This window comes from Panthera tigris, chromosome B4 (genome assembly GCF_018350195.1).
Source record: "Panthera tigris isolate Pti1 chromosome B4, P.tigris_Pti1_mat1.1, whole genome shotgun sequence".
Classification (NCBI taxonomy): Eukaryota; Metazoa; Chordata; class Mammalia; order Carnivora; family Felidae; genus Panthera; species Panthera tigris.
Genome location: NC_056666.1, coordinates 79,231,117 through 79,256,287, shown reverse-complemented (window position 1 = coordinate 79,256,287; position 25,171 = coordinate 79,231,117). Strand labels below are relative to the sequence as shown.

General features: G+C 43.7%; 1 long non-coding RNA gene across 2 annotated transcripts in view; it reads right to left on the bottom strand.

The window, feature by feature from the left end:
• Positions 1–24,685, bottom strand: part of LOC107179571 — an 87,080-nt gene extending 62,395 nt beyond the window's left edge. Inside the window, exons 1-2 of one of the 2 annotated variants that reach the window (XR_006219974.1) lie at positions 24,672–24,685; positions 23,652–23,725 (exon numbers count right to left, since the gene is read on the bottom strand). This is a non-coding gene — a long non-coding RNA (uncharacterized LOC107179571). Of the gene's footprint in view, positions 1–23,651; positions 23,726–23,817; positions 23,844–24,671 lie in introns of those variants that run through there. The other variant, XR_006219973.1, reaches the window with a different exon arrangement.
• Positions 24,686–25,171: the final 486 nt, after the last annotated feature.

Sequence of the window (25,171 nt, the reverse complement as noted above, 5' to 3'; positions counted from 1 at the left end):
TTATGTATGTCATACCAAAATAAAAAATCATAGTGGATGGGGCGCCTGGGTGGCTCAGTCCATTAAGTGTCTGACTCTTGATTTTGGCTCAGGTCATAGTCTCGAGGTTCATGGGTTTGAGCCCCACGTCACACTCTGCGCTGAGAGCACGGAGCCTGCTTGGGATTCTCTCTCCCTCTCTTTCTGCCCCTCTCCCCTTTAAAAATAAATAAACTTTTTTGAAAAATCATAGTGGAGGCAGAGGCCATAAGAAGTTGGTGCTATAATCTAAATATGACTAAGATCCAAGCTCCCTCTAGGCTGAGGAGATACTGAAAAATGGGCCTCCTGAAGTCAAAATAAAATCTGGAACCACCTCTCAGCCCCAAACTCCCACCTCCATTTCACTGTTCCACCATAAGATAGGTCACTTATGTTCTTGAGGATTTGAAGGAAACAACCACATTACAAATGGTTTTCTGTTGTGACTCTGAGCTAGACCTGCTTGGTTTGAGTCACCGGGCACTGCTCTGCAGGTGCCATGTGTGCATCTCCTTGCCCAGCAGCCAGCAGAAGCAGGCTTATGAAGAGGAAAGGTGAGCTCTGCAAATGCCCAAGCTTGGAGTCCCAGGGAACACACAGCTGTTTTCTGGTTTCATAAGGGACTTGGGGAGAAGAGGGATAAGCTGAACTGGTGGAGAATGAAAATAAACTGAAAAGAACCCACCAACCATCAAAATTGGAAACATTCCCAAGAAGAAAATAGTGGTGTCTGCCCTAAGAAGCCAGAGAAGCAAAGAAACCGCTCTGCCTCAAGTCAGAGACATGGGAGACGCAGACCAACAAGAGTGGAAAAAACCCAAAAGTGCCACTTAGGTTAGCGAAGGGACCACACAACAAAATGCCAGCACAATGTGCAAACGTTTCTACCAGGCACAGGCTGTGAAGTACGCTGGCCTGAAAATACAGGATGAGCCTCAAGTCAGACAATAGGAAGAAATTCCTGACAGGATTATTGGGGGGTGGGGGACAGAGAAGGGAGTTTGGAAAACCAAAAACATTTTTTGGGGTCAGTCTGGAGGTAGACAGAGGAGAAAGGAAACTCTAGAGAAGTCAGGCAGTTGCCCTGAAGCCAGTTAGGCTGACCCATCCAGTGTGGAAGCATCAGAATGATCCCCCACTGCACCCTATCCATAAGGGTGAGCCCCGTCAGCAAGGGCTCCACCGAGCTGGGAAGAGTCTGGCTTCCCACCCTAGGATTCAGGGAAGTTCTCTGCCCCTAAGCAGCTTCTGTCCCTGCTCTCTGCCTCCACCCTCTGTAGGTAATGGGGTGAATCCAGCAGCTGCTCTTAAGTCATTAATAGGAGCAGAGCTTGATGATATTTTCTGACTCAGGGCAGCCTCGTCAGACCCTTAATTTCTTTTTGGAAATCCATCATCTGGGATCAAGCGTCATACCACTCTCCCATGTAATCCTCGGGCTCCTCCCCAGTCATCATAGCGATCCCCTGTCTCCAACGATAACGCAAAGGAATTGCACTGTGATGGGGAGGATTTCTTCTGTTATTTATGTCCTCATATGTAGATGGTTAAGGACTCCTTTCTGAAGTCTTCCCTCAATCCCTAGTACTACATTGAAAAGCATTTGTTCTCTTCAAGGCAAAAAAAATTTTTTAATTTTATTTTTTGTTTTTTTAAATTTACATCCAAATTAGTTAGCATATAGTGAAACAATGATTTCAGGAGTAGATTCCTTAATGCCCCTTACCCATTTAGCCCATCCCCCCTCCCACAACCCCTCCAACAACCCTCAGTTTGTTCTCCATATTTATGAGTCTCTTCTGTTTTGTCCCCCTCCCTGTTTTTATATTCTTTTTGTTTCCCTTCCCTTATGTTCATCTGTTTTGTCTTTTAAAGTCTTCATATGAGTGAAGTCATATGATTTTTGTCTTTCTCTGGGACATGGATCTTATTGGCATCAGAGGTCAAAGAATTTCCAGTTGCAAATAATGAGTAAGTAGAAAAGAGACTAAAGGTTGACGCAACTCATAATTATTTAAAATTATCTTTTGAGCTGTACTATTTGTAGGAGGAAAAGACTGTCCTCTATTTCCACTGAGAAGAGGGAATCACAATCTAACATTCACAAAGTTTTTAGAGAACTTTTACACCCATTATTTCAACCAATCTTCACAAACATCCCATATGGGGCTGGGAAAAGTAGGCATCAGTATTATGATGCCCATTTTAATTAAAAAGTATGGGTGAGTAAGGGTGCCTGGGTGGCTCAGTAGGTTGAGTGTCCAACTCTTGATTTTGGCTCAGGTCATGATCCCAGGGTCATGGGATCAAGCCCCACACTGGGCTCCAGTCTGAGCATGACGCCTGCTTAAGACCTCTCTCTCTCTCTCTCTCTCTCTCTCTCTCTCTCTCTCTCCTCTCTTTCTGTCCCTAAAAATAAAATAAATCTTTGGAAAAAAAAAAGTATAGGTGAGTAAATGGAAGCCCAGGAAATGATCTTACCTGCAGGACAAACTAAGGCCAGACATTGAGAAGAACTTACCATCTGTAGGAATTGTGAAACTTTGGAATGCACTACTAAGGGATGTGAGTCAATCCAACTTGTCACAGCTGAAAGAGGACTCTGGAAAAAGGCCAAGGGGCTTCGCTTGTCACATTATATCAAAATTGAGTGAGTTCTTTGTGCTTTCTCAAATTGCTTAGAGCCTGTGTGCCCTCAGAACCAACAAGGGGACCTGGCACATAATAGGTACTCGGTAAATGTTGGATGAAGGAAGGGGAAAAAGTAAGGGAAAGGGAGCGTAAACAGGGCTAAGGACATTGTAGGGACATGAGCAGAGGTTGACAGGAAACTAGGGGAAGGAGACAAAAGCTAAGGGGACATAGGAAAAGGTGCAGGAACTACCGGTGGAGAAGAAATAGGCACTGGGGGGCATAGAAGCAAGAGACCTAGGGGCCACCATGATACTAGTGGAACCAGAATGTGGCAGGGTCACAGGAAAAAAAGAAGGTGGGGGGAAATATCTGCACAAGGGGCATTCCCTTATAGCCTCACAGTTGGTGCCTACTGTTGGAGGAGGTACCTTCTCAGAGACCCTGTAAGTTAGGTGCCAAAGATATGATGACTAAGAAAAACTGAGCACAGGACAGACAAGCAGGAGACAGATATTTTTTCAGCAAACATCCCCGTAGCAAATCTCTGAGAATGGAAGAGCCAGCTTTGGCAGCTGCCTTACTCTGAAGTCACTAGACAAGTCAGGCAGGTGGAAGGAATTTGGGGAGCACACAGAGTCTACTGTGCCTAAGACATGATCTCATTATGCTGGGGACCTGGGCACCCACTTAAACTCAGAGCTGATTATGAAGGGGTATAACTGGAGCAAAAGTCAGGGTACTCTGGGACAGGAAGTGAGTTTGAATCCTTAGTATGCTGGGTATATCTTTTGGTAAGTCACTCAAGTTCTCTGGTCCTCACAGAGAGGGTGAACAATTCTGTAGCCAGGAGTTTTACAATATCCAGGCCTTACACATGTGACACTTGAGCTGTTGCAGCTACAGCTTCTTCACTGGCCTTTCTTACCCACCCACCATCATCAACCTCTTCTCCCATGATTCAATGCCCAGTGCCTAACAGCAGTCAGACTGTGTTGAGGGTTCTTGAAGAGACTCAGAAAAAGGTTCCTACTGCCACGAAGGCAATTTCAGGAGGGATCGTTGGACTATGAGTACCCAAACTTAGTCTCTGGTTTCAGAGGAGAGGTCCAGCTGGCTACACTCAGACCAGATGGCACTACTTGAAGGACTCCCTGAAACCCCAGACCACTCCACTGGCAAGAAGGGTCTCTGGATTCTGCTGCTTCTTTCCATCCACAGACTTTTTAAATATAACTAGAGATATAAGGAGATAACTCAATTAATCTTGGAACTAGAGACTCTACCCCCACCAAAAACCCCTACTCTCACCAACCTCCCCAGCCCTAGATCTTGATTATTTTGGGGAGGTGAAAAGGTAGCATTCTCCCTTATAGCTTTTCCTGACCTACTGCAGAAATCAGGAGAATAGAAATGAAGATTTTGGCCATCACCATGGAAACAGGCAGTCTCTCTGTCTCCTCCTTACACACACACTCCCCCTAGCACCTCCTTCCCTCCCACCTTTATGTCACATCAGTTCATAAGATTTCTTTGTGGCCAATACACCAATTCATCTGAAACAAAGAACAGAAAAATCACTGGTTTGCAGGGGAAAGGCTGACCTCTGGCTTTCTAACCTCTCACCTGAGCTGAGGTTCCCTCCCAGATCATCATTCCTCTTCTGCTCTCTTACCACACCTCTGAGCCCTCCTCCCTATTCTCACACAGTTGTCCCCATCTAGAACTCCCTGTTCTACTGGTCCCCAAATACAGATCCTTTAGCTTCATAAGCCCCCCAGTGCAGACCCACTCACCCTCAGACTGCCATTCTCTGAGGCCATGTGCCTTCACCCCCATCTAGTCCCTTTTTTCATACCACCCCCATTTTACTACCCCCATTTTCATGTTCCAGAGCCTCCATTCTTAATATCCTCCAATTCAGATTCCTCATCACGTATCCTGCCCCCAGATTCTCAAGCACTCTGTAATAAAGAGTTCTTAGAAAATATCAATATTTCCCATTATCCATTCCCCTTTTGCCTCACGGTCCTATTTCAACCTCCAAACTGGATGTTTGAACAGCGGGGTCCCTTGAGAGAAGAGGGAGAGAAGAGAAATCTCTCAGTGCTCCCTTCTCCTAACCTTGGTTCTGCCCTGGTCCAGCCCTGGCCCCCAATGGGGGCTGTGAGACTTAATTAGCCTTCACAGATTACCCTGAGATTTTTGAGAGAAGATCCAAAGACTATACTGAGCTGGGAGGAATTTTATCGGCGTCTTTTATGGCTTTGTTTGTTCTTCAATTTCTTCAGCTCGGACTCTTTATCCGAGTCTCTTCAGTCATAAAACAACCTCAAAAGGACAAGCTGAAACCAAACTGCATAGAACCACCTTGATGCCTGCCCTCAGCCCCACCCTGTGATTGGGAAGGGGCACCTAGATACCCACTGCTGTCCCCCAACCTTCCTACCCACCCACCATGTACCCATCCCCAAACATAGTATCTCACTGCCCGCCCCCATCTGGGAAAATGGAAGCAGAAGATGACTCAGGGGGTCAGGGAGGATCAAGGCTTGTTTAGAGCTTTGAGATCTCTGGATGAAAAGTAAAAAGGGTGGGGAATTGTGAAAAAGTAAACTGAAGCGTCTGGGGCTCAGGAGCAAATCACTGTCCACCCCACCCACCCACTTCCCAGACTGAGGTTTTTAGTCTTTCATAAATGGGTGCAAGACAGGTTTGCATCGAAGCATGAGCACTTTAAGCTAACCTAAACAGAACTGCCCAAGTATTTACTTCTTCTCTAGGGAGTTGAAAATTGGGAAGACAGACACATTTATTTAGGATAGACTCTGTCTGTTTCAGCCAGATGAGCTAAAAATTTTCCATGAAAATCCAGCCTATTATTGTCCTCGTCAAGATCCAGAATTCAGTGGAGAAGAGAATTCTTACAGAGGGCTGAGCATAGGGTCTTTTATGTTTCCAGAGAGTTATTTAACCTCACTTCTCAAGAACAAGACAAGTAAAGAGCTGGTGACAACACCAGAAGACATTAGAGGTGGTCCTATAATATACTCTCTCCTTTGCGATGACACCTCCAACTTTCTACTTTTCCCTCTAGACACCTATTTTTTTTTTCAATTATCTCATCCATCTATTTTCACAGCTTCAATGATTATTTCTATGTGGGTGAATTCTGAATCTGTCCTTCCAAACCTGACCCCATTCTCTCTAGCCTTCCACTTCCAATGTATGATGAATTTTCCTGGTGGTGGGGAGGTTCTACCAGTAATTTAATCTAAAACAGAATTCATATTCCAAAACCAGCCTCTTCTTCTAACTTCTTCTTTTTCTGTTAGAATCACCACTATTCTACTAATCGCCAAAGCTGAGAACCTCCAGCTTCATCTTTGACTCCTCTTTCTTCTTCCCTCTTCTCCCATCTTACACACCCTCCCCACCACTAGCCCATCAAAGTCCCTCAGTGACCAGGTCTGTCCATCATGCTTTCACAATGCTGGTACCTCCACCCTTTCATGTCTATTCCCACGCCATTGGCCTAGTTTAGTCTTGTAGTGCCTCTCATCTAGACTTCATTAGCATACTAACTGGTCTCTCTGCCTCTGTCTCTTCTCCAAGCTATCTTCCCACTGCCTCAAGAATAATCTCATTTAAACCACTTTGCATGTCATTTCATCGGCTCCACTATAGCCTACCATTCAATTCGTATCTCTTAAAAGATCCTCACATGAATGTTCTATGCTAGATAAATGGGTCATTCATTCCTTCCACAAATATGCATTTAACATCTAGCCACTATATCTTTGGTGTGTTGAGAAAGCAAATGTGAATATATATCATCCTTGACCTTAAGAAGCTCAGAGAAGCCTCTATTTACTATCCCTAGAATATATCTTTGGCTTTCCTGCTTCCATAACTTTGTGCCATTCCATTCATGCAGAAAGTTCTGTCCAGTCTTAAATTTTGTCTTTAAAATCCTACCACTTCCATGCAGCCTTCCCTAGCCATCCCATCATGATTTCCCCTCCTTTTTCAGAATTCTAGTAGCACTTAATTGTCTGTATCACTCACTAGTCATTGTCTTACTGCCTTGATGTATAGTTTGCCAATGCTATACTTAAATATACACTATAAGTTTTATATATTGCTTATATACACTATATATGACATACATATAATCACCCCAAATGACTTCAAGCACCAAAGGGTAGGGACTCTGGCTTTCTCTTTTTTTATTTTTTTTTTCAACGTTTTTTTTTTTTTTTTTTTTTTTTTTGGGACAGAGAGAGACAGAGCATGAACGGGGGAGGGGCAGAGAGAGAGGGAGACACAGAATCGGAAACAGGCTCCAGGCTGCGAGCCATCAGCCCAGAGCCTGACGCGGGGCTCGAACTCACAGACCGCGAGATCGTGACCTGGCTGAAGTCGGACGCTTAACCGACTGCGCCACCCAGGCGCCCCTGGCTTTCTCTTTTTTTTAATGTTTATTTTATTTTTGAGAGAGAGAGAGAGACAGAGCGTGAGCTGGGGAGGGGCAAAGAGAGAGGGAGACACAGGATCCAAAGCAGGCTCCCTCCAGGCTCTGAGCTGTCAGCACAGAGCCTGATGCGGGGCTCGAACCCACGAACCATGAGATCAGGATCTGAGCCAAAGTCAGACACTTAACCTACTGAGCCACCCAGGCACCCCAGGACTCTGCCTTTCTTATTGTCACCCCAAGGCATTTAGTACAGTGCCTTAAGCACATGATTGTGCATATAATATGATTGGAGACACCATACTGGCCAACTGAAGAAACAGACTTCCAGGATGGAAATGCAGTGTAGAGTTATGGAAAAAACAATGGTTCTCAACCCAGAAGAAGTGAGTTTGCTTTCTAGCTCCACCAGCTATTAGAGACCTTAAATTCTGAGCCTACTGTGCCAGGTTTTACGAGGATTTAACTTCATGAGAAAACATATGGAAAGAGTAGATCAGTGCCTACCACCTACAAATAAATGCTCAGTAAATATTTGTTTCCTTTATTTATTTCAGTTTGGTTGTGGTAAGAAAGCAGGTTGGATGGAATAACCTCCCTGGACCTTCCAGCTTCAGCCTGTGCAGGTCTCAGGAAGCTAACAGAGAGAGAAGCACTACCTTATTCAATCACTGCTGGCTTTCTCTCCATCTTTATTGTTAAAATCCTCAGTATTCAGCCTATGTTTTATAATTACATATCCCAACCCCTATTTTCTAGGAAGCTTCCCACTCTACTTTTACCTGGGATTCCCCAAGCTATAAAATTAATCCCAGAACTCCAAGTCTGGAGAATTTATTTTCTCCATCTTACCATTTCCTAGACCTCACATCATCTATTAATCTTTTCTGAAAATGCTTAGGCCTTCTAGGGTATTAGGTCACAGGGTCTTAACTTCCCTTCAAGGAGTCCAATCTCCTCATCAACCTCAACCCCCACCTCTCCCAGAATCTCACAGATACTGTCAAAAATCTTAAGACACTGACCTGAGTAATAAAGTGGCCATAGAAGGCTCAGGAAAGTCTAGCACCTCCCCATGCAACTGAAATAAATCAAGGGTCATCCATCCCAGAAGAAGGGGATATGACTAAAACATTCCTTCCATTTTTCTTTAGATTCAAGTGAGGATCAAAATACAAACAAACAAACAAACAAACAAAACACAAAAGGATAAAACCCAGGGGTCCCGGCCCAGTAGAGGCAGAGGCATCCTCTCCCATCACTGCTACCTTGAGCAGCCATGGCAGGTCTCCACCGGGGCCAGGAGAGCTCCTCTAATGGGGAGAAGGGGAAAGGGAGGGATGAGTCAGCAGGAGCTGGAAACAGAGGGTTTTGTTCAAGAGGAAGATGTCTATGATGCAAGCTCTGGGGAAACAATGTGTTCCCTGTATCTTCACCCCCTCCCGTCCACCTCCTCTCCCCACACCCCAGACAGGTCATTGACCAGGTCTTTGGTCAGAATCAGGACAACAGGAGACGCTTCCTAAGAGCCTCTGGCTTCTGTCTAACCATTCCACACTCATCAACCATGACTTTCACCGTCATCCTGATCTTTCCTTTTCTCAGGGGCTGGAGGTAGCTCATAATCCTCACTCATTTTAAATTATTATTTCTCAGAGCACCTGGGTGGCTCAGTCGGTTGAGCGTCCGACCTCGGCTCAGGTCGTGATCTCGCGGCCTGTGAGTTCAAGCCCCGCATTGGGCTCTGTGCTGACAGCTCAGAGCCTGGAGCCTGCTTGGGATTCTGTGTCTCCCTCTCTCTCTGTCCCTCCCCCGCTCATGCTCTGTCTCTCTCTCTGTCAAAAATAAATGAACATTTTTTTAAAATTATAAATTATTATTTCTCAGCTTAAGCTTTAGAGCTTAAGCTTCAGGCTGCAATTCCACAATGCCTTCTTTGCTTTAAGCAAAGCAAACCTGTTTCTATTCTTTCTGCCTCCCAACCTTCACACTGACTTCTGCATAGCACATCCTTTTCTCTTTTTTACCTAAATCTATCCCTTCCTTTCTTTCAAGTCCTGCTCAGTGTCCTCCTCCTCCAGGAAGGCTTCCTTAAGTAAGCCAAATGTCCAATTTCAAGCTCTCTTTTACACTATGTACAGTTAGTATCTGGTACTCCATTTGCAATTTCATGTGTATGTATCTGTCAGACTTGAACTTGTATAGCCTGATGCTCCTCCTCCCCCTCAATAATTTTTAGAGTTTTATGTTTGTAATCAAGCATAAAAAGAACCCAAGTTACAGAGTTATAAAAACCAGAATGGGCAACCTGGGGAGGGAGGAGGCAGGCAGTGATGGGTGGAAGATCATGAAGGTGGGAATATGGGATGTAGAATTGATGTAGGAGACAACTCGACATAAGAGCACAATCATTAAGCTTTTCTCCATCATCTGTCTACACTTACTTCTGGGCTGAGTTATACAGAAAGAAATGATATAGATAGGCTTCCTGCACGTTCAAGTTTCGTAGTATAGTCACAATGATATAATAAATAAAGGACAGATGAACCCAAAAAAATCAAAAAGGAAAAATCAGAAGGCTGAAATATGAAATAATAATAATATCCCACAGAAATTAGAAGTAAGTGTAATTGCGAATAGAGACCAAGATGTATACAAAATGAGAGGGAAGGACAGGGTTTGAGAAAGGGAGTGGGGCAGGGATATAACATGAGGTTGGGGTCAGGGGCCCAAGTCCAGCCATTGTGAGCCCAAGGAAGTCGCCAGCTCTCCTCTAATCCAAGAAGACATCCTTGAAATGAAGGAAATTTTGGAATGGTTTGAAGGATAGGAAAGGGATGGTTCGCTAAAGAGCACAGACCCTGTTTGAGAAAAGGTGAAAGTAGAAGAGGATTATAGCATATAAGCCTGAGTGGGAGGCAAGTTGGGGGCAGTGTTCTGTTCCCATCTCAATCCTACACTGGTCAGCACTATAATCCCAGGTCCCCATAGCTCCCTGGAACAGAGAACTGTTCCCAGCAAGACTGGCCTGCTGTGAATGAGTTCCACACCTTAGTACCCCTTCTCTTCCCTTGTGGAGTGCAAAACTTCAAATCCTGAAATAAATCTGTTCACCAATAGCGTTTACAACTGTGGCATACTTCACAATTTTCAAAGCACTCTCATAAGTCTCTTCTCATTTGAGACCCCCACTCACTACTGAATTTCTATTCTACCCTCTGTGCATAATAGTTAGACCCTGTATCACAAAATAGACACAGTGCTCCTAGTTCCTATTTCATATGTCTGGCACATAGCTGGTGCTCAATAAACACCAAAGAATAAAGGGTCGATAACTGATCAAATGTTTTAATTTCAACAGAACGGGGCGAAATTTGATATCAGAAATGACTTCCTACCTGTGTGGATGGGAAAATAGTAAAAGCCAAAAATATTCATGGGCACAGAATTGTTCCACAGATAATCAGGCCAACACAGACCTCTCAAATGTCTTTTCCTCCATCCCTCACTTCTAAGAAAGAAGGAAGGTGACTCTTGGTATCTCCCCAGTATGTGCCAGCAGTAGGCATGTTTATAAATATAGTATTTCATTTATGCAAGCCATATTCCAACCCAGCCCTTCCAGAAAAGTGCTTATACTTTTTCCTTTAATATCTTGCAGAGAAGGTAACTTCACACATTTTACATGGGGTCTTCCTACTTCCATTATTAAGGTTTTCCTTTTGACTAAAGGCAGTACTTTATGGTGCAATTTAAACTCATTTCCATTCAAAGTTTCACTCTTATAATCCCTACCTTATCCTTCTCCCTCTCTTATCCCCGCATCCCTACATATACCCTGCATATACTTTATTTTCTTCTCTTCTCGGTTCCTTGCTCCCTATTTCCACCCCAAAGGCAAACAACCCTCCCTAAACCAGTAAAAGGCAGATGGAAGGGAAGGAGAGGACACTGGGCTAAGATGGAAGCCTTGAGCCCAGAGAGACTAACGAGGGCGGGAGGAGAGAACCACCCGCCCTCCGTCAAGGTGGCTTTGCCTGCAGTTTTTATTATGCATCGATTTTCTTATCCATCTTCTTTAGAGCCTCTTAGATCTTCAGGCTGCGGCTGTTTCTCCAAATTGTCATTCACTCCAAGCTCTCTAGCTCCTTGCAGCAGCTAAGAGGGGGTGGGGAGAGGGCTGCGGGGGGGGGGGGGTTGGTGAGGGAGAAGGCAACCAAGAGAGGTGAATGAGGGTTGCTAAGTAACCGTTGCCAAGGAGCCAGTACCAAGGAGCATCCCAAGCTGCCTGCTTATTCCAACCTCCCCCCTTCTTCATCCTCCCCTCACTTAAGTTCTCTCAGGTCTATAAAGCAGCTTGATTCTGTCACCTTCACCAGCTGCAGAGCTATTTCCTCAGCTGTTCAGGTGGAGGGCTGCAGATTCCAGTGGCTGAGAATCTCCCATTCCCAGCCCAGGGCTGGTCATCATGGGCACTCATGTGTGGTTCAGAGGACGCAGTTAAAAACAAATTATTAAAATGTTTTAATTTCATTAACAAAAAGAAAAATCCCATCTGCTTAGGCAGGTTATTTGTCATGGTCTGAGTTCAGAGGGTGGACCTGGTGGCCAGGTGTAGAGCCAAACTGTGTCCAGCTCCCTGAGAGGATCCGAACCCCTCAGGGAAGCTCCATCATTTGATCTGAAATTTTGCAAATTTGTAGAACAGAAGATATGTCCTATTCCTACATCAGGATCATTTCCAAACTAAAATGATATTTTAATTATTCAAATTTCAGAAGATTTGCTGATTAGGATTATTCATGACTGTGCACTCAGTTGAGGCAGTTAGACCAGATAGCACTACATAATATTTTATAACAAATTTACCTTATTAATTCCATTTGACTCAAATAAATAGGAGTTTACATCCCTGCAGAGGGAGTAGAAGATGTATACAGCAGAAAAAAACTGAAGGGGTAAACAGGGAGAGTATCACTGAGGAAAGCCAGTCTAGAATTCAAATTCTGCCACAAATAATCCAGAAGGCAGATAATCATTCTTCTGCCAAAACTCACAGGTAACCTCAGAGTCACCATCCCTCTGAGGCTAGTTCAGGGGAACTTGGGCATTACCGTGGGCTCTCATAAGTATCCCCATGGCTAAATCGACTGAAGGCATTCTCTTTACTAGACCCACAGCTCCTATCATATGCCAGATATTGTTCTCAGGATGGCCAAAAGCATCCCCTGTCTTTGGTCAGAAGGGTCTCTCAGTTGTCCTCCTGTCATTACTGAGGAAAACGTATTCCACAGTCTCCTTCAGAATCTGCCAGTTTTCTACTCCCAAGAGTCAATACATCTTAAATTTTCCTGATGCTGCTTTCAGGCCGATCAGCAACACTAAGGATAAGAAGTCTTTTTATCTAAAGATTTCCAGGGGTGCCTGGGTGACTCTGTGGGTTAAACATCCCACTCTTGATTTTGTCTCGGGTCATGATCTCATGGTTTGTGAGTTCGAGCCCCGTGTCAGGCTCTATGTTGACAGGGCAGAGCCTGCTTGGGATTCTCTCTCTTCCTTTCTGTATGCCCCTCCCCTTTCCCTCTCTCTTTCCTTCAAAATAAATAAATTAAATTAAAAAAAAAAGTTTTAAAGATTTCCAAAATACAGTTGTACAGTATAGCGCCGTGGTGGGTAAAAGCAAGGCTTTAAAGTCAGATCAACATAATTTCCTGAGCAAAGAACTTCACCTCTCTAAGCTTCCATTTCTCATCTATAAAATGAAAATAATATCACCTATTTTGTAGAATTCTTGTGGAATTACAGAAGGTGGGATATTATTTAATATTTGTATATATTGTGAAATGATATGTATAGTGTCTTAACATAAGTGCTCAATAAATAGTTGCTGCCATTATTACCATCATCCCTATTATGATGATTCTGGTCTACTCAAAATTAGGCAATGGATAAATCAACTCATCAAAAAACCCGAAGTTTATGTGGCCACCCAACTTTCAAACCTGAGCTAATTACCAATGAAGTGAAGCCAGAAGGCTGAATATACATATCTAAGGAACCATATGGGCCAAAGAGGGTAGCCTCCATTGAAGCTGGGATCAAGCTGCAATTGAGGCCATAACCTTGGCCCATACTATCTTCTTAAGGATCCCTAATTACCTTATAAGCCCACAAAACAAAAGTCTGAATTAAGAAACTGAGAAGAACGAATGGATAAAGGAATATGTTCTATAGGACCAAAGGGAACCTTTGCTTTGATCCCTTAATCTAACCAACTTTATTTAAGTCTCTGTCACTTGCACCTCAGCCCCATCTACTAGGGAAGATGGGTGAGAAGGCACCTGCCCCAAAGGCCACACAAGTCAGCGCTTATCAGCTTCTTCTTGATGTCTGATCACCATGCCTCTTACTGTGCCTAAAGCCCACTCCCTCACAGATGCAGTCCTGAAAACTTACCTTCCCATCTCTTCAAAGTTGGAATCATATATTAAGAAAGTTGAGAGGGAAAGAGAAGTGGAAAGGAGAGAAAAAGAAGGCACAAATAACTGACTAGTAAATACAGCAGAGTTACCAGGATAGGAGGTGAGGAGGGAGACATTGCAGGGGGAGAATCAAAAGACTGAAGAAGCAAGAGTAGCAGGAATAAAATGTATAGAACATTATCCCCAACTCTACACGGTGGTTATAGAAAGAAACAGGCCTGGTGAGGAGGGAAAGAGGAAGAAGGGAGAGGAATGGAGAGGAAGGCAGACAGCTTTTCTGTAGGAAAACAACATGAGTTTAGGTCTAAGGGGAAATTTCCCAATACACATACTGCTTCGGTGTTGCAGAGCCTTATTCTGGAAAGGACTTGGGACTTAAAGCTGTTTCCTAGAAGAGATGGGTCATAGGAGTATCTGCTGAAGGGAAACTTGACAAGATATACTCACATGATGTGGAACGGAGGACCAAGGAAGTTATTAGCAATCTATTTTCAATCAGTTGGATTGTGGTAGAAAAGGGTTAATGGAGATTGTGATTCCGGCTGAAGCCTCCCCTTCTCTCTCATCCCCTAATCCAATGGACCCAGAAAAGATAATTGGACCCTTTCCTTCCTCTATCTGCCATCCCCTTGTCTTCTATCTTTTGAACAAAGCTCCTTGAGAAAATATGTCCATATTCACCCGCATTAATGTCGGCTCTGGCACCAGAATCTGCCCTGGCCTGCCCTGAGCTACATGCCCTATCCTGTCTGCCTCAGAAGAGAGCCAATAATGCTGCTGCCCACTGAGGGAGAGACTCCAGAAAGGACCTTCAGCTAGAAACTAGAGTATTAGTACAGCTTACAGATTATGAACTCTGCCCCGTATATAAATCTGGGCACCTTGGGTTCAGGAATCAGCTTCCCCATTCCCCTGCCTCCATGTATGTTCTGGCCTCACTCTTCCTTTTCCTCTTCAAGCAATATTCATTCTATCCTACCCCATTTCCCTGCACCCATAGCATGAAGTCCCCTGCCAGATGTAAAATCCACTTCAGCTCATCTCTGGTGCTGGCCTTAGTGCAAACGTTAGAAGATATACCTCCTGCTTCAGGCACAGCAAGCCCAGCTTGGACAAGGACTTGGCTGTTTGACTTCAAGGGCTATGTGGGTACCACAATTCCAAAGTGCCTGTCCATCTCCGATGTTCAGAAGTGTGTCTTATGTATGCCCTGAGCAACTCAAACGAGGTATAATTCTTCCTCTTCCAACAAGTATCTCTTCAAACAAAGCAATGTGAATCGAGTCCTCTAGGCACAATTCTGGACTATGGAGCAGAGAGGTAGGGTTCCTCTTGAAGCAGAAAGAAGTACAGCCTTTACCCTTGTGCAGGATACCACTTGCAGAGAAGCTGGGGTGGGTGAAGGCTGAAGAGAGGTTAGGGCTACAATTTCAATGAGAGAAACTTCTGGTAATCTCAGTAAGACGTTCTCAACAGTCTGAGGTGTCCCTCAGCATGACCAAGGAGGTCAGGATCTTTGTGAGGAGGAAACCATTACTCTTGAGCCAGCAACCAAAATGTGTTATCCCAACAGGAGACAGGGCTCAGGAAAGGTTAGTGGGTATAAAAGCTCCAGGCACCAGTCTCCTATTCTTCTTACCCACTCCCAAGCCTTTCTTAATGTGACCACTCCTCTACAAGAGGCAGAAACTAATGCTACCAACTTGTGCCATGAGAAGGGGAGCAGAAAAGTAGTCAAAGGAGATCCTGGTAATTAAAGAACTACCTGAGCCTGCCGGGAGATTGGCAGACTCTGTGCTCCTCACAGCCTTGGTTGTCTTCAACTTTGGAGCATGGATCCAAGAATGACTAGGGCAGGTCTCAAAAGTCACTCAGGGGATATCTTCCCACTCCCCAAAAGCCGAAAGCCCTGACCAGCTCCCCCATGAAGTACAGAGCCCAGAACCCACTGACACTGAGACGGGAGGTAAAAGGGAGTCTCTGTGACAGCAATTTGCCTCTCTGTGTACTTCTGTCTCCATCTCTTCCCCAGCTTCTCACGTCCTGGGGCATTATTTCAGAGGCCTGTACCTTGATCTGTCTCCAAGTCTCTAATAAGATCAAAGCTCCTAACACCTGTTTTGCTTGCCGACTCTTAGGCTAGAGAAGAGGGGGCAGGGTCCATCCCGAGGCAAGGGGAGGGCCTTGACTTCCCCACTTCCCAAGGCAGAGGGGAGGCTGGGAAGTTGGACCAAAGAAACTAAACCTAAGGTTGGGTTGACAAAAACGCCCCCTGGTGGGAAGGCTGCTATTCTTATTCTGTTATTGATTTTATTATTACTTCTCTTCAGGTTACAAATTGAATTAACTCATAATAATAGTAGGATATATATATTACAGCAACCACAAAGGTCTTTCTCCTAACCTCCATGCCTAAAGAAAATTCCCTGTTATTCTTTATCACAAGATCCTGTTTATTTCCTTTGAGTGTTTAACACAATCTGTAATTATTTGAACATTTGTTTTCTTGCTTATTGTCTATTTCCCACTAGGAAAACTATATATTTGAATGAGAGAAAGGATTAATGATGAATAAATCGACTATATGGGAATAAATCTACTGGTGGGATAAAAATTTCCTAATAATATGATCTATATCTGAAAGTATCATGTCCATTTAACAATAATACCCTTAATCAATACTCATAATGCCCCTATTCTACATCTCTACCCATAGCCTCTTTCCCTACAACTGTATGCCATGCACAAAAGTTATTTAACAATTCTTTAGCTCTGTGTTAAGCACTACAGAGAGAATATAAAAATATACAGGGTACAGTCTCCCCAATCTAGTAGCTTACAGTTGAGTAAGGGAGAAAGGGAAGACACACGGTAACTACCACTGAAGACAGTGTGCAGAAAGACTGACACAAAGACTGGAGGAGGTCAAGGGAAATAAATTGCTTCTGATGCAGATTATCCAGGAAGGCTTGGGCAGGAGGTAACATTTAAACTGGACTATGATGGGGGCGCCTGGGTGGCTCAGTCGGTTGAGCGTCTGACTTCGGCTCAGGTCACGGTCTTGCAGTTCATGAGCTCGAGCCCATGTCGGGCTCTGTGCTAACAAACAGCTCAGAGCCTGGAGCCTGCTTCAGATTCTGTATCTCTCTCTCTCTCTCTCTCTCTCTCTCTCTCTCCCTCCCTCCCTCCCCTGCTCATGCTCTGTCTCTCTCTGTCTCTCAAAAATAAATAAATGTTAAAAAAAAAATTTAAAAATAAACCAGACTATGATGGGGGCACCTGGGTGGCGCAGTCGGTTGAGTATATGACTTCGGCTCAGGTCATGATCTCATGGTTCATGGGTTTGCGCCCTGCATCAGGTTCTGTGCTGATGGCTCAAAGTCTGGAGCCTACCTCAGATTCTGTGTCTCTCTCTCTGTCCCACCTCCATTCATGCTCTGCCTTTCTCCAAAAACAAATAAATAAAACATTTTTTAAAAAGTTTAAACTGGACCATGATGATTATGTAGGATTCAGTAGTCAGAGATTGGGAGGATCGAATTCCAAGGAAAAGACACAGCTACTGGGAAGGATTTCTTGACTTTGGGCATCATTTGATATTGAATTCTGTTTATCATTAGAGAGTGAAATGCAAGGACCAGCGAAATTCAAGATAAAACTGCAGAAGCCAGAGGCTTTGAACAGAAAAGATAGGAGCCAGGACCTGGGCCCCACCTTGGGTTCCATTTATCCCCACTTGTCTTGCATCTGATCTTATTTAAGGGGTATATGGTTCAAATGGGACAGGGTACCTATTATGCCTCCATCTATATGTCTCTCATCTCCTCTCTCCCCCCACTGAGTTCTTTATTAACAATGAAATGATTTCTTAATCTCATTACCGAGAAGAGCACAAAGCACAGAAAAGCATATGCTACACAAATTAAGTTAGGTAATTTGCATACCTGGAGAAAGAGAGAAACCCCCTCCTCCTCCTTCTATCTCCATAGTCAATTTTCCTCGATCTTCTGACACTCTACGTCAATAAATATCTATATTTCCTCCTTCTCTGGACAAGAGATGCTGTTAAATGTCAAATGTAAAGTAAAGTTTGTCATAAAAATCCCTCATAAAAAAATCTCCCAACTACCGGCATTGGAAGCTGGAGGAGGGGAGTTCCTGTGCTGTGTTTGCCTTTGAACCATGTGTCCCGCCTCCTGTTTCCAGGAGCTTTGCTTCAAGTTTTCTAAAGAAGTAAACAGAGGGACGCCTGGGTGGCTAGCTGGTTGAGCGTCTGACTTCGGCTCAGGTCATGATCTCACGGTCTGTGGGTTCGAGCCCCGCGTCGGGCTCTGTGCTGACGGCTCAGAGCCTGGAGCCTGCTTCTGATCCTGTGTCTCCCTCTGTCTCTGCCCCTCCCCCACTCTCACTTTGTCTCACTCCGTCTCTCAAAAATAAATAAAAAATTTAAAAAAAGAAGTAAACAGAGACGTTCAACTCCTCTTACCATTGCTGCTTCTGTCAAAGCTCATTGCTTCCTATGAAATTAGTTTCACAAATGACCAGTTTCTCACAATCTCAACCCTAGATTCCTTAATTATATAATTTTTAGTTCTATTTTTTCTGGGATGGCTCAAATAGAGAGTCCTACTTGGAAGCAAAGAAGTAAATGAAATGACTCCTCTTAGTACCTTCCATGAGGGGGTTCTAGGAGAGGGGAGGTGGTTACGTGGGTGGTGTACATACAAGGGCGGCTGTGTATTAGGCTAGAAAGTAAAAGACAGGAGGGGATTGCCTTGCGGCTGCTGTTTCTCTTTCTCTACAAACCTCCTCTGATTATAGCAGATTTATAGGGGCCCCAAAGCAGCCCAGCATCTTAGCCATAAACTTCCCAGAAAGAAAACTCATTGAGGTTCCCTTGAGAGGTGATGAAAATAAATATCAGGGTTTGGTACAAACACATCAACCAGGGCCAGGGGTGGAAGGCAGCCAGTTCCTTATAGCTGGTTTAACTCCTTCAGGATTTGTACACACACACACCTCATACCCAAAAAGTCTAACAAATATGTTCATGTTTATAGACCTACTGAGATAAATGTACCCCACTCCTTGGTGCATATTTCCACTCAAATTCAAACATTTATGTCCATATAGTAGGCACATACACATGATTTTCAATGAGTTGCTTTATGAACATAATATACGCAGCCTCTCCCCCTTCCCAAGCTCCTAACTGCAGGGTGGGGCACGGTGAAGGTGAATGAGAGAATGTCTGAGTAGAAGCTTGCATGTGTCACTAAGTGTGTCTCTGACTACATGCCACAAAACAAATAGAAATTGTGTTTTCATTATTCACTATTTGGAATTATCCGCTGTCTTTCAATTACCTCTATGCCATCAAGTTTCAATGGCCATCTATCCCTTACTAAGCTGCTATTCCATGCAGACTACAGATTAGGAGTTAGCAGCAAAAGCTTTGCTCAAACTTGGTACAAATCCTAGCTTTACAACTCACTTTGCACAAATGCCTTAACCTCTCTGAGCCTTAGATTCAACTTTTGTAAAATGAGGATAACAATACTCACCTCACTGAACTTCTGTACTAAATAGGTGATGATGGAAAGTGCTTGGAACAAAGTATAGGACAAAGTATTCGCATATGATAGCTATATTTTCATCATCACTCTATGGGCATTGGAGATAGAAAGAAGTATTATGCAAAGCAAAATAAGTCAGAGAAAGACAAATATCACATGATTTCACTCATATGTGGAATTTAAGAAACACAACAGATGAACATAGGGGAAAGGAAGGAGAAATAAAATAAAAACAGAGAGGGAGGCAAATCATAAGAGATTCTTAAATACAGAGAACAAACTGAGGGTTGCGGGAAGGGAGGTTGGGAGGGGTGGGCTAAATGGGAGATGGGCATTAAGGAAGGCACTTGTTGGGATGAGCACTGGGTAGTATATGTAAGTGATGAATCACTGGGTTCTACTCCTGAAACTGATACTACACTGTATGTTAACTAACTTGAATTTAAATAAATATATTTTTTAATTTTTTTAACATTTATTTATTATTGAGAGACAGAGAGACACAGAGCATGAGCAGGGGAGGGGTAGACAGGGGGAGACACAGAATCTGAAGCAGGCTCCAGGCTCTGAGCTGTCAGCACAGAGCCCGACGCAGGGCTCGAACCCACAAACTGCGAGAACATGACCTGAGTTGAAGTCGGTCACCCAACCAACTGAGCAACCCAGGCGCCCCAAAATAAGTAATTTTTTTAAAAAAGAAGTTATACATAAAAGAGCTGCTCTTTTTCCTTATGAGTTTTTAAAATCTCATCAATGAAACAAGATAAGTACCTGGAGAATGGAAAGACATAGAAACCTAAAACTCTCATTCAAGCCCTAAAATGCAATTTATTCTCTTAAATCCAAGCCCTGTTTTAAAATTTTTAGCAGATTTCAATGTTCTAATAAGATTGCTTTTTTCTTCCATCATTCATCATTCCCATGCCTCACTGTCTTACATACTCCACACATCCACCTCAGCTTCTCATTTAAGGCGTTGACTGGAGAATTCTTGGGATAAAAAAGATAATGAGAGTTCATTCTGTGCATTTCCCTCATTCTGGGCAAGAGACCGTCTGAAGCATTCCAAACCCAAGTGAGACAGCCATACACATGGCCAGAGACTGCACCTTCCCATCTCCCCTGGTCACCCTTTAATCTCAGAAAATTCTTCCTTATGTTCAATCTCAATCTGTTTTCTTTCAACATTGGCCTCTCCTTATGACTCATCTGATTGGGGGTGAGGTACACAAACCCTCAAAAGCTTAAGAAAATTCTCCAACATCCACATGATAACATTGTTCTATTGCTTATCACCCTAGGTCTCTGAAATTTTAGGTCCCATGTATTTTGCTATTAACCCATTAAAAATCATCAAAAGATCCCTCTAAAAGCATTAATTTGGTCCCTACCAGGGTGTAACCCCTTATCCAGTCATCCGGTCTCTCCTTAAACTTTTGAAAGATGAAAATAAATATCTTTGAGACATGAAAATATCATGATAATATCTTAACTGCCAGGACAGTTAAGAACTCCTATTTCAGTCCCTCCAACCCCCATAGTCTCTTCAATTAGTATCACCAAATTATCACTCATTTGACTAAGGGACAGTACAACCCTGAGGCGAAGCATGACTAACATGACCTCCCCAGTCCCTTCCAGTCCATCATATGAAGTAGGGGAAACAAAATTGGCAGAAGTCATGACCCACGCAATGCTTGCCCCAGGGGAGCCCCTGAGGACCAGGCAGACTCCAGCGTGGGCATGGCAAGGTATTTTCCCAAAGTGGGCAGAGTGCCAAACCCTGGCATAGTGACTGGCGTGGGAGGCCTGGAGACAGAAGAGGAGCCAGGGCCCACACTTCTCCCTCTTCCCCAAACTCAATTTCCCCAGCCTAGGCCCCTCCTCTTAGACTCCCAATTCCAAAGTTTTCAGGCCTTATAGAAGTGCTCATGTGAGGACAGACATGTATTATCGATCATTTAAGGCCAGTGCTTCTCAAGCCAAAAAGAGCATACAAATCACTTGGGAGCTTATTAAAAATGCAGATTCGGATTCATGAGGTCTGGGTCGGATTCACGAGGTCTAAGATTCTGCATTTTTAACAAGCTCTCAGGTGGCACTCATGCTGGTGGTCCATGGACCATACTTTGAAGAGCAAGGATCTAGATAGGTGACTGTAGTAGTTTCTACAACTGTCTCCCAGGAAGAGTCTATCTATATCCTGTCTATCCTCCAGATTGCAATAAGAATCATATCTCATCTTCCTGATTCAGAAATCTCACTCCATGGCACAAATACACAATACAAACCTGCCTCATAAATTCCCTTCAAATGTGAAAAAACACATCCCTCACAAGACTTATTCTTTCATGACTCTTAAAGGTCCATGTAGCCTAGAATTACCATCCCATTTCTTTTCCAGCTCACCTATCCTTCTTTTATTTCCCAAATTTCTCCATAGGCATCCTCCTCCAGGAAGTTTCTCTTGGCCAATACCTCTTTCTCAGTTTCTACTCATACCTTCCCTTCCAAAGTCATGATGTCTCAATCCTTAACCAGTTCCTGATTCCTCTTATTTCAGTCCAATTTTTCTCCCCATGCAGTATAAATTCTCTCTCCCCAAAGAATCTTAGATGATCTCACAAGGTTTTTTCAGCAGTCTCTCAAAAAGCGTCTAAAGGAGTTGGTAAGTATATGGTAATTCTCCCTCCAGCAGGTTTCTCTGGAGTCAACTGCTCCCTGTTGCAAATATGAGAAATTCCACAAGTAAGATAGTAGCTTCCTATCCCCCTCTCTCAGGGCAGGCCCCATACATAAATAGAAAGACACTGGTCCTTCTATGCCAAAACATAGAACTCTGACTGCTTCAAGAAAGATGTCTGTTGTGCCCACGCTGGAGACAGTCTAGACTTCAGGGATTCTGTGGAGTCAGGTAGAATGGGTTGGGTCTTCTATCAATTTCACTACTTCCTGCTCCTCCCCAAATCCCATGGGAATAGATGGAGAGGGACCAGAGGAGGTAGGTTCAGGCATTCTCTTGCCCCAGGGCTGTATTTTCCCTGTTGCTCTTTGAATGAACAACACTGTTCTTTCTGCTAGGTCTAGAGGAAGGAGAGAACCTCCCCTCTTGCCCTGAGCAAGATTCCACTGTGATGGAACAGACAGGATAGGATAGTCACCAGAACTCAGGCAGAGCCAAACAAAGGAAAAAGTAGAAGTGCCTGGGTACAGTTCTAGACGCTGGGTTCTAGATGGAGAGAAATGCCATTTGTCAAGGGGACTGTCCTAGGAGATAGTTTTAAAGGAGTAGCACAGGGGCGCCTGGGTGGCTCAGTCGGTTAAGCGTCCGACGTCAGCTCAGGTCACGATCTCACGGTCCGTGAGTTCGAGCCCCGCATCGGGCTCTGTGCTGACAGCTCAGAGCCTGGAGCCTGTTTCAGATTCTGTGTCTCCCTCTCTCTCTGCCCCTCTCCCGTTCATGCTTTGTCTCTCTCTGTCTCAAAAATAAATAAATGTTAAAAAAAATAAAAATAAAAATAAAAAAATAAAGGAGTAGCACAGTGCTAGCATGAGAAGAGGGAGAATTTTCTACACCAAAGACACATGTAAGGCTTAATTCAATTTAACATAAATTGATTAAATGTTCATTATGTGCTTGGCCCCCAGCTGGATGCTCTGGGGGAGTGAACAAGATACACTCCTTACCTATGACCTACAATCTAGTAGAAAAAATAAAGACACACAGATAACCGTAGTATTTTATTTTTTTATTTCAGCTTTAGTGAGGAAGTATAACTGACATATAAAATTGTAAAGCTATGTAAAGTGGACATTGTGGTGATCTGATATACACATACATTATGAAATGATTCACTATGATTTCCCCACTGTGAAAGACTTAGCAATGGTATTTTAATCTAAATGTTTCATTAAATGAAGATAAATGTTAAAAGGGCACCTTTGTTCCCCTTACTTCATCTTTACATGTGGAAGGGCTTCAGCAGGAGCTTTGGTTTTTAAAGTGTGGTCCCTGGACCAGCAGTGTCAGCATCACCTGGAACCTGTTACAAGCTTGTTTTCACAAGCCCTTCAGGTGAGGTGACAGACACTCACTGAAGTTTGAGAACCACTGAGCAGAGTACTATTCCTGGCCTCTCTCCACATCCCCTCTCTCACTGTACCTGATTAGTGAGTTGAAGAGACAGCACTGAGCATGCCCAGCTCAGCCTCTTCCAGTTATTTGTTGGTTTTCTTTTTTTATCCAGGGCTGACCTGCCCACAGGACACATGCATTCAACCTGCTCATACATGAGAAAAATCTAATAAAAGCAGGCTCTCTACTGTGATGGATGGCCGGGGGTGCTCAGTACTACTCGTGATGAGTAAGTCTGTCTAAAGTTGACGGTTTAACCACCTGTCTCTGTATCTTGATTATCGATTGGTTCTAAACATAGGAGGGGGGACATGGGGTGTTATTTACTGTACCTCTATTGCTCCAACAGTGGGTCATCGTGAAAAGTGGGCAGGATACAGGTTTAGATTTCGTGCAGTAGACAGACCTAGTTGAGAGAATAACAGGACAGAAAAAAACAGAGGAAATCCTTGAATTTTTTAACTAAGTGGAACTTTAGAAATGTCCTGTTCTGGGGACCTGGGTGGCTCAGTCGGTTAAGCATCTGACTTGGGCTCTGGTCATGATCTCATGGTCCGTGAGTTGCAACCCCATGTCAGGTTCTGTGCTGACAGCTCAGAGCCTGCAGCCTATTTCGGATTCTGTGTCTCCTTCTCTCTCTGCCCCTCCCCTGCTCGATCTCTGTCTCTCTTTCTCTCTCTCTCTCTCTCAAAAATAAAATAAAAACATTAAAAAAATTTTTAAAAGAAATGATCAGTTGTGACCTCTTGTGTTACAGATAAATAAGCAGAGTGTTGAAAGAACTGAGTGGCTTGCTCGAGGCCACATTGCTAGTTAGTAGTGGAAACAAGACAAAACCCAGGACACCTGGCTCTCAACTACGCACTTTCTGAACAAGTGGACCAAAGCAGACAATAGTAGAGAAACTTTAAAATCCAGGGATACAGATATTAGCAAGTAGAAAAAACCAACCCCAGGGATTTTCAGCATGGGCGGTGGATTCAAAGCCAAAGTGCTTTGTGCTCAGAGGAAGGCTCTGGCTCCAATCCACCTGTGCATGGCCTGTTGCCCTCTCACACAGCCAAGCCTCTGCTTCATTTTCCTGTACGTTTCCTGGTGTTACTCTCTCTGCTACAATCTCTCCCTGCTGCCCACTTATGGAAAAATCCTATCTATCCCTAAAGAGAGCCAACTCAAATGCCATTCCTCAACAAAGTCTTCTCTGATTTCACCGATCAACCCTCACCACTGTGCCAGCCACAAATGATCAACCTCCACTCCAAATTTCCAAGACCCTTTATTTGTATATTACTAATGACAACACTTGAAGCTATGCTTTACCCCTTGTATTAGAATATAAGCTCCTGGGGCACCTGGGTGGCTCAGTCAGTTAAGCATCTGACTCTTGATTTTGGCAGGTCACGATCTCACAGTTCATGAGATCAAGCCCCACATCGGGCTCTGTGCTGATAGTGCAGAACCTACTTGGGATTCTCTCTCTCCCTCTCTCTCTCTGCCCCTCCCCTATGCGCTCTCTCTCTCTCTCTCTCTCTCTCTCTCAAAATAAATAAATAAACATTTTTTAAAAACACAGAAAAACACAGAATATAAGCTCCTTAAGGGAAGGGACCATATTTCAGTTATATATATTTTTTGTCTCTTTCTAGTTTACTTTTTTAGTGAAGTATAATTAACATACAGTTTCAGGAGTACAATATAATGATTCAACAATTCTATACATTTCTCAGTGCTCATCAAGATAAGTACACTCTTAATTCCCTTTATCTCTTTCACCCTTTCTCCCACACACCTCCCCTTTTGTAACCACCAAATTTGTTCCTTGTATTTAAGAATCTAGGGGGATTTTTTGTTT